Genomic DNA, 9,299 nt, shown 5'->3' with positions numbered 1-9,299 from the left:
TGCATGTGAGGTCCACATGGCCATGGGCCATGCTAATACAAGGAGGCAGAAATGAGAGAGCCCTATGAGCCAAGAGTTACAAGTACAACAAGAGCCAAGAGAGGAAATTCCTTTGTTTAGGGAATTATGTATTCCCAAAATTTTGTAAACTTGCAATAGCCATGCCCATTCTAGCCAATGATCTCTGTTCCCAGATGTAATTGATAGGCACCTTCCCTGGTCATCTCAACTTTACTGCACATGAGATCTATCTCCCCTTTGTTGGACCCCTTTTCCCAGTGATCTGCAGGGGATGGGCCAGTGGTTTCCTGGGAAATACAAAATTGCAGCCTCCTGGTGAGGCTGCCCAAATGACATGCTTATAATGTCTGGCCATACCTTTGCTTCTTTCCTATTATTAATAACTAGTTAATTACAATGCTATCAGTAGAAGATAAGATATCTGGGACATATGCTCAAATCCCAGGGCTGAGCTTCAAAGAGATAATTTGTCCAAAATTAAGAATAACTTATTAGTAGCAGAGCATGAGATTTTAGGTTTTTTTCCTTGTAGTAGGGGTAATGTTACTCTATTCAGAATAACAGACTATAATGCTTTTTTGTAAAATATGTTTTTATTGATATTTAGATAAAGAGGAAGGGAGAGAGAAAAAGAAACATCGGTGAGAGAAACATCGATTGGCTGCCTCATGCAAGCCCCCTACCAGGATCAAACCCACAACCCAGGCATGTGCCCTGACCAAGAATCAAACCAGTGACCTCTTAATGCATAGGATGACATTCAATCCACTGAGCCACACTGACAGGCCAGGCTGTAACACTCTTAAAGAGATCAAGACATTTAAGCCAGGCTGATAACAATGAGATGCATTTGAAATTAATTAACTTAGGTTAAATATGTCAGCAGTAGCTATGAAAATTAGCAGATCTAATTAGAGTCCATAGCTCAAATCCATGATTCCAGCAGGTCTCATCATATAATGTGCACTATTAATTTTACCAGTAGCCTTAATAATTTAACGTGTAAGGAAATAATGGTTTGCCATCTCCCTTGAACATTAACAAGAAAATAAGTTTTAAATAGAGCAACACAAATCAGGAAGTAAAAAACAAATTTATCAAATATTAAGTGATTGAAACCCTAATATCTATGCATTTTATGACTATTTAGAAATAGGGAACAATGATAGTATATGGCTATTGAAGGAAAAATAAATCATTTGAATATTTGAAATTTTAGTAATTTACATGTATATGTAACAAAAAAGTTTCTTCTTTTAATGTTATTCTACCGGGCTCACCATCATGGAAAAGCACTGATATGTAGCATGTAGAACTATCACAGATTTTGAATTTACAAAAATGAACTTTAAAGTCTAGCTTTTTTAGGGTATGAAATATTAAAGATTGTTGATCTTTCTAATTTTTAGTTTCCTGGATGAAAAAACTGGAATCTTATAAGCAATGTGATTTGTTTAATTAAATGAGATAATTCATGTGAAGCAATGTGTCAGGCCTGACACATTGTGGGATTCTAAAAATGAAAGGTCTTCACTACCTCACAAAGTACCTGTAACTATTGTCATTTCTAATTAACCAATGAGAAAATATCAACATAAATATTCTGTTAAGTCCTTTGATTACAAAATGCATTTTACTATTGTGCTTTTCCTCCCCTGTCACACTATATTAGTCAGGGTTCTTCAGAGATACAGAATCAATAGGAGATAGATAAATGACAGGTAGGTAGATTAGATGGAGAGATAGATGATAGATAGATAGATAGATAGATAGATAGATAGATAGATAGATAGATAGATAGACAGACAGATAAAGATAAGGAGATTTATTATGAGAAATTCACATTATTATAGAGACTGAGAAGTCCCACAATCAGTTGTCTGTAAGCTGGAGACCTAGGAAAGCCAGTGGTAAAGTTTCAGTCCAAGTTGAAGGCCTAAGAGCCAGGAGAATTGAGGGTGTGAGTTCCAGTTCAAGTCCAAAGGCAGGAAAACCAGAAGCACTGATGGTATAAGGTCCAGTTCAAGGAAAGGAGAAAACTGAAGTCCCAGCTCAGCAATCAGCGGCATTCAAGCAGAGATAGAGAATTCTCCCCTCTTCTGCCTTTTCCTTCTCTTCAGACCTTCAACTAATTAAATGAAGGCCATCCACATTGAAGACAATCTGCTTTACTCAATCTACTGATTCAAACACTAATCTCTTCCAGAAACACCCTTACAGACATACCCAGAAATAATGTTTAACCCCATACCCCATATCTGGGCATTTCGTGGCCACTCAAGCTAGCACTTAAAATTAACTATAGCATACACAGACACACACACACGCACAAGCATTTCTTACCAAATCTTAGAATTTGGGTCTCAATCTAGACATTGTTATTTACTGGAAACTATTTCTTATCCCCTATAATGAGCTTGTTGTACTCTTTATGTGCCCTTATAACATTCTAGATTTACTCTTAACACTCTCTAATTCTGTTTTATTTATCTGTATCCCCTGGTTGACTATGTATATTTAGGGTCAGAGACATTGTTGTACTTAACATTTCATTTTCCGGGCCTGGTCCATACTAGATATTCAATATATATTTGCTGAAAGACTAAATGAATGTGTCCATCCCAATTTCAGTATTTGTGTTTAGACAAAGTGACTGTTGTCATGTAGTATTGGAAGCTCACTTCTACACTATTTCTGACTCATTCCATGCATTAGAGCACTCCTTAAAGGTGCATCTTACAAGCTTCCTGCTGCTGGTTCTAGGTTTACCTTCTGTATGGCACACAGATCAAATGTAATTCTTCTCAAATATAATATTTCACCCATTTGAACACAACCATGTATTTGCTCTTAATTTTCTCCTAGTTGATTGTAAACTTTATCATTTCCAAATGTTTTTTTCTTTATACACCCATCATTATTCCTTCAATTCACCTTGAAGGACTAAGACTAATAAAATTATTTAGTTCCTTTTAGGCAACTGGAAGATGATTTGATAAAATTAATCAATTTTGTGGAAGGAATTAAAATATCTCTAAGGTACTTTCTAATTCTTAAATTCTAGATTCCTTCATTACTCAAAAATGTTATAAATGAATACATTTAAGGCCAATATCTTAGACCACCTTGGAGGAGACTTTCAAAACCAAAATAATATTTCTTCTGAAATCCTACTGCTGTTATTTTCCTACCCCTGGACACTGGCTTTAAATATAGACTTTCTTGGTTATTTATTTTATTTAAATTAAATCTGCTTAAATTTGGATAGATTGTTTTCGCCATAAAGTCATTAGTTTCTAATATAATCTTTCTCTATCCTTCTATATGTATGACCTTTAAATGTTCTAAAATTATCTAGTGAATAGAGATTTTTACTTTTACATATTAATTTTTGAATGATGCCAGAAAACTGAGTGAGAAATGGGTTTTACTTCACTTAATAGACTTTTCAGTCAAATAATTGTGAAGTCAATAGAAAATGAATCACCTTAAAATCAGCATAATAAATAATCACTGTAACATACATTTGAAGTTTTCTGCATGGGGTTCTTTCCATAATATCTCATGCATTTAGGATATTTAGTGATGCCAACAAGCTTGATTCTGTGATGTCTTTTTAAACTGTAATTGCATAGAATAATAAAACAATAATGGATAATATGTAATTCAATCATCTTTAATATTAACATTAAATAACAATACCAAAAGCAAGAGACTCTTTTTTGCTGAACGCAAACTGAACAGCCTCAGATGTAAGATATGTTGGGATCTCATTAGCCTGTGAGAGCAGGAATGAAAGTTGAGACTGGATAGCAATAATAGCTGAGATTAAACATAAAAGTAGTCAACAATACAACAAGTAGTCATGAGAAGTGTTATAGACTAAGATTTGGAGCTAGAATGCTGCAATAGCTAAGAAGGTAAAATTGTGTAGGTACTGCAGGAGTGTATTCTCCAAATCAAGCGGTTGGTGGCATAATTCTGGATGTTTATGAAGGATTAATGGAATTCCAGCCAATCACTGGGACTAAGGAAGCATCCAGTCTTTGAGATCCAAAAAGAATAAAATTTAGAGCACCACCACACTGGCTTAGTGAAGAAATTAGCAAGATTTTCAGTACATAAGAAGACTAGATCACAAGAATTAAGTCGATATGGGAATGGAGAAAGGAAGAAGAGAACCTACTCAGGACCTCGCCTACATAACAGTAAGTCTCATATCAGATACTACCTAATGTTAAGAGCTGAAAGTTCAAGTGTGTTATTTACCTTGAAGACATGCTCTGTAAGTATTCTGTTCTGAGGCTGTATGTAAGTGAACGGTAGCAATGACTGCAAAACACTAGGTTGGAGAGGGAAGTATCTAATACAAGGCCTCTATACACTTGCTTCACTCTCAGCCTTGAAATCCAATCCAATTGACTCTGAAAGGACTAACTGTCGAAGGTGATCTTATAGAGAATGTTGTTTGTTATATATCAACACAACTACAGAGAGAACAGATAAAAAAAATAAAGTCAAGGCCAGAAACGTAACCCTAGACTACAAACAACCCTAGCAAAACAGGGCTAAGTTCCATTGACCAGGAAATAATGAATAGGATATGTATAAAATTATTTTCTTAAATAAAATTATATTCTAAAAGGCTATATAGCTCTAAAATGTATGATAAATTTTCACGATAATGTACTAGTATTAACATAAATATTCAAGCATGCATGTTTTTATTAAATAATAAATCTCACTTTAAAAAACTAAGAGTACTGTGAGATCTTCACTAAATTTGTGGTATTTTCAGATTATCTTCATCCAATTTTCCCTCAAAATGGGGAGTACAGTGGAAGGGGAAAAGAAAATGCTTAAGGTCAAAGTATAAGATGAGAACAAGTACCCCTGAGATTTAAAATAAAAAATAAAAAAGATTATTGTGAATCAATCAGGAAACAAGCATTATGGAAGGCCCAATACAGCAAAAGGAAAAGAAAGGAAAATGGGAACAAAAAGGAGAGGATACTCTCCAATTTGATTTATCTAACTACAGTTAATAGAAATCACAATAAAGTTGTTGAATGGTGTTTTCATGTCTCATTCTAGGAAATATTATTTCAACAGAATTATTATTCCATAGTAATCATGTCATCAAATCCTAACATCACTTCCTCTTCTCTGATCTTTTTTCTGATGAGAGTTCCAGGATTAGAAGCTGCCCGTGCCTGGATCTCCATCCCCTTCTGCTGTTTCTACACAACTGCACTCTCTGGGAATGGTATAATCCTATTTGTCATTTCACTGAGTCAAGTCTCCATGAACCTATATACTATTTCATCTCTATGCTTTCAACCACTGACCTGGGTTTGTGTGTTTCAACATTAGTCACTCTTCTGGTTCAATGCAAGACAGACCAGTTTCCATGCCTGTGTTGTCCAGACATTCTTCATTCAACTCTTTACTGTCATGGAGTCCTCAGTGCTCCTAGCAATGGCTTTTGACTGCTTCATTGCCATCTGCAATCCACTGAGATACACTGCCATCTTGACTGATTCCAGAATCATCCAAGTGTGGTTTGCTATTCTTGTCAAGGAGACAGTGATCCTAATGCCTCTGGTCCTGATTCTTAAACAACTGTCCTTCTGCCAAAGCCATGTGCTCCATCATTCTTACTGTTTCCATCCTGATATAATCCAGCCCTCATGTTCTGACAATAAGATCAACAGTGTTTTAGAACTTTTTGCCCTCGTAGTTACCGCAGGAGTAGACTCCATCTTTATCTTTCTCTCCTATATCCTGATTATTAAGACCATCCTAAGCATTGCTTCCCCAGAAGAGCGACATAAGGCCTTTAGCACTTGTATCTCCCACATAGGTGCTGTTGCCATCTTCTCTATCCCTCTCATTAGTTTGTGCTTGTCCATAGGTTTGGGGAAAAGGTGCCTCCTTATGTACAGACACTTATGGCCAATATGTATTTGCTTATTTCGCCAGGGATGAATCCTATTATTTATAGTGTAAAAACCAAGCAGATCCATAGAGCCATTTAAAAAGTCCTCTTTTCCAGGGTTTCTGAGGTATGACTCTAACACCTCCCCAATAAAGTCTACTCTTTAGTTATCACTTCCAAGACCTAGTGTTTAATCAATATTATCTCTTCTATCAGTGCTGCAAAATAAAAAAAATAAAAACTAGCCTTGGCCGGTTTGGCTCAGCGGTTAGAGTGTCGGCCTGCGGTCCTGAGAGACCCGGGTTCGGTTCCGCTGAGGGCGCGTACCTCGGTTGCAGTTTGTCCCCGGCCCTGGTCGGTTGTGCGAGTGGCAGCCACTCGATGTGTTCCTTTCACATCGATGTTTCTCTCTCTCTCTCTGTTCCTCTCTCTCCCTCCCACTCTACCTGAACAAAAAATGGAAAAATGTCCTCGGGTGAGGATAAAAAAAAAAAAAAAAACTAGGTGGGGTGGAGTGGGTGGGGGATGCAGTTTGGCAGAACTTATTTTTTATTTTCAATAGAACTATTACTAATCTACTCTTTAGGAATTCCCAATGAAATATCCTAATATAATGGAAATGTTAGTAACATTTTGAAAGCATGAATGACAATAGCTAAAATGAACATTTTGCCCATTAAACCAAGCTTCCAAAACTGTACTTAATATAACTCATATCTCTTTGTCCTATTTTGTTTTCTTAAAGTATACATGATAAAGAGTTAAGTTCTGTTTAATCTTAGATTAATTTAGATCCTGTTATCTAGAATTCTTACATTAAATTTAATTACCATTGATTCGTTCTTTCATTTACTGAGTGTCTACTATTGCCAGAAATTGCACAATATGGTAGAATGGCAGAGACAAACAAGATATTGTCATAATTAGTGAAATATGTAGATAAGAAGTATCCAATCAAAATCTGAAGTACTTGTGTGATATGTTACAATATACACATATAAGCAGAAGGAGTAATAGGAATATATAAGAAGAATGTATAATCTAACCTGGGACGTTCAGGAAACAATCACAATGTTGTTTGAACTATAAAGTCAAGAGTGGAGAGATCAACTTTCAGAGGAGGAGATCTGTGAACATGCTCCCCAGGGAAACTATTATAGTGAAAATGAGCCCTGGTTGGTTTTGCTCAGCGGTTAGAGTGTCAGCCTGCGGTCCAGAGAGACCCGGGTTTGGTTCCCTCTAAGGGCACGTACCTCGGTTGCAGTTCATCCCTGGCCCTGGTTGGGTCATGCGGGAGGCAGCCACTCAATGTGTTCCTTTCACATCGATGTTTCTCTCTCTCTCTCTCCTTCCTACTCTATCTGAACAAAAAATGAAAAAATGTCCTCGGGTGAGGATTAAAAAAAAAGGAAGAAAAAAGAAAATGATATATAGATACAGGTATATGACTTAAATTCTCTGGAAATTACCCTAAGGACAATGAAAAACATTTATTTAAGAAAATCTGTTAAATCACTGTAAGAACAGTGGGAGTCACTGTTCACTCGAATTGCAGCCTGCTTTCACCTCTCCATTCCCCCCACAGTTCAGCATATTGATAGCTCCACTCCAGGTAGGTGCAGCCAAGAACACAGGGCTTCTTTCCCCAATTCTCACCCCACTCTCATCCCCACCATCTCCCAGTGTAAAGCTGTAGCATCTCCCAGGAAGGACAAACCACAGTATTTCTTATTGCCCATACCCTATCTCCATTGTGGAAACTAAAGTTCAGGTGCATGAAGTCAAGAAGTCAGTGGCTCTCTTCATCTACCCAGCCCCACTCATATGGCAGAGGCTCAGTTCCAGGCATGGCAGTCAGAGAATACTGGGACGCCAATCACCTTTTTCCCAGCTTTATCATAAGGCAGAGCTGCAAGCTGAAAAGTTGAAAAGACTATATGCTATCTTGTCTAGTGCCATGCATGTAAAGCAGGGGTTTAGCATATGATCTGATTTTTTGCATAGAATATTCTAAGACATTTACTAAAAGTTACTAAAACTAATAAATAACTTAATCAAAGTCATACAAGAGCAATATATAAAAAATTAATTATGTAATTATATTTCTATACACCAGCAATTAACAATCCAAAACTAAAAAATGGGAAAAAAATTTATTTACTATAGCATCTCAAAGAATAAAAATTCTTGGAAATAAATTTAGCCAAGAAAGTGCAAGATTTTCATACTGAGAATACACACACACACACACCACACACACTCACTCACTCACACACACAAAAGAATAGCACTGCCTCAAAGAAATTAAAGAAATCTTAAGTAAATGGAAAGATATGCCATGTTTATAAATTTAAAGACTTAATATTGTTAACACAGCCATACTCCCCAAATTGATTAATAGACTTAATTAAAATTTAACTTTGTTTCTTTGCATAAATTGACAGCTGATCCCAAAATACATATAGAATTTAAGAAATCTAGAATAGCCAAAGTCGTCTTGGAAAATAAAAAGAGCAAAATCGAAGAATTCACACTTAACAATTTCAAATTTTCCTACAAAGCTACAGTCATTCAGACAATGTGGTACTGCCAAAGATAAATACAGATACCAATGAAATAGAATTGAGAGTACAAAAATAAACCCTCACATTTTTTGTTAATTGATTTTTGACACAGGGGCCAAGACATCTCAATGAGGAAGAGTAGTGTTTTTAATAAATGGTACTGCTCCCAAATGTTCATTGACTAAAAATAAGCTATATGCAAATGGAATATTATTGGACAATGAAAAAGGGTGATGTACTTACACTTACCATAAAACCCTTGAAAATATTATGCTAATTGAAAAAGCCAGTAACATAAGCCACATATTATATAACTTGATTTATATAAAATGTCCAAAGTAGACAAATTTATGGAGACAAAAAGTAGATTAGTAGTTGCCTAGGGCTGGGTGGGATGGAAGGTGATGAGATATGACAGCTCATGGGTACAGAGCTCCATTTGTGGATTATAAAAATGATCTGAAATTTATGGGGGCAATAGTTGCACAACTCTGTAATAATAGTAAAAAACATTAAACTTTTACATACTAAATGGGTAGATTGTGTTATATGTGAATTAAGTATAATAAAACTATTACATTAAAAAGGAAGAATATTGGATATTACATACGAAAGGTGGGTAGAGCACACATGTCCATACTCACTACTCTTCCCTTAAAAAATAGAATAAAATATGTTTGGAAAAAAGATAAATTAATAGTAACCCAGAATATAAATACAAATATAATCAATAATCTATGCTTTTGGAAAATGTAAAACAAAAGTAAAATAATATT

General features: G+C 35.6%; 1 pseudogene; it reads left to right on the top strand.

Moving 5' to 3' along the window:
• Window positions 1–5,154: 5,154 nt before the first annotated feature.
• Window positions 5,155–6,092, top strand: LOC118628472 (annotated as a pseudogene).
• The last annotated feature ends 3,207 nt before the right edge of the window (window positions 6,093–9,299 follow it).

Source organism: Molossus molossus, unplaced genomic scaffold (genome assembly GCF_014108415.1).
Source record: "Molossus molossus isolate mMolMol1 unplaced genomic scaffold, mMolMol1.p scaffold_m16_p_13, whole genome shotgun sequence".
NCBI lineage: Eukaryota > Metazoa > Chordata > Mammalia > Chiroptera > Molossidae > Molossus > Molossus molossus.
Note: the sequence above shows the minus strand (reverse complement) of the source record. Positions and strands in the feature narration are given on the sequence as shown.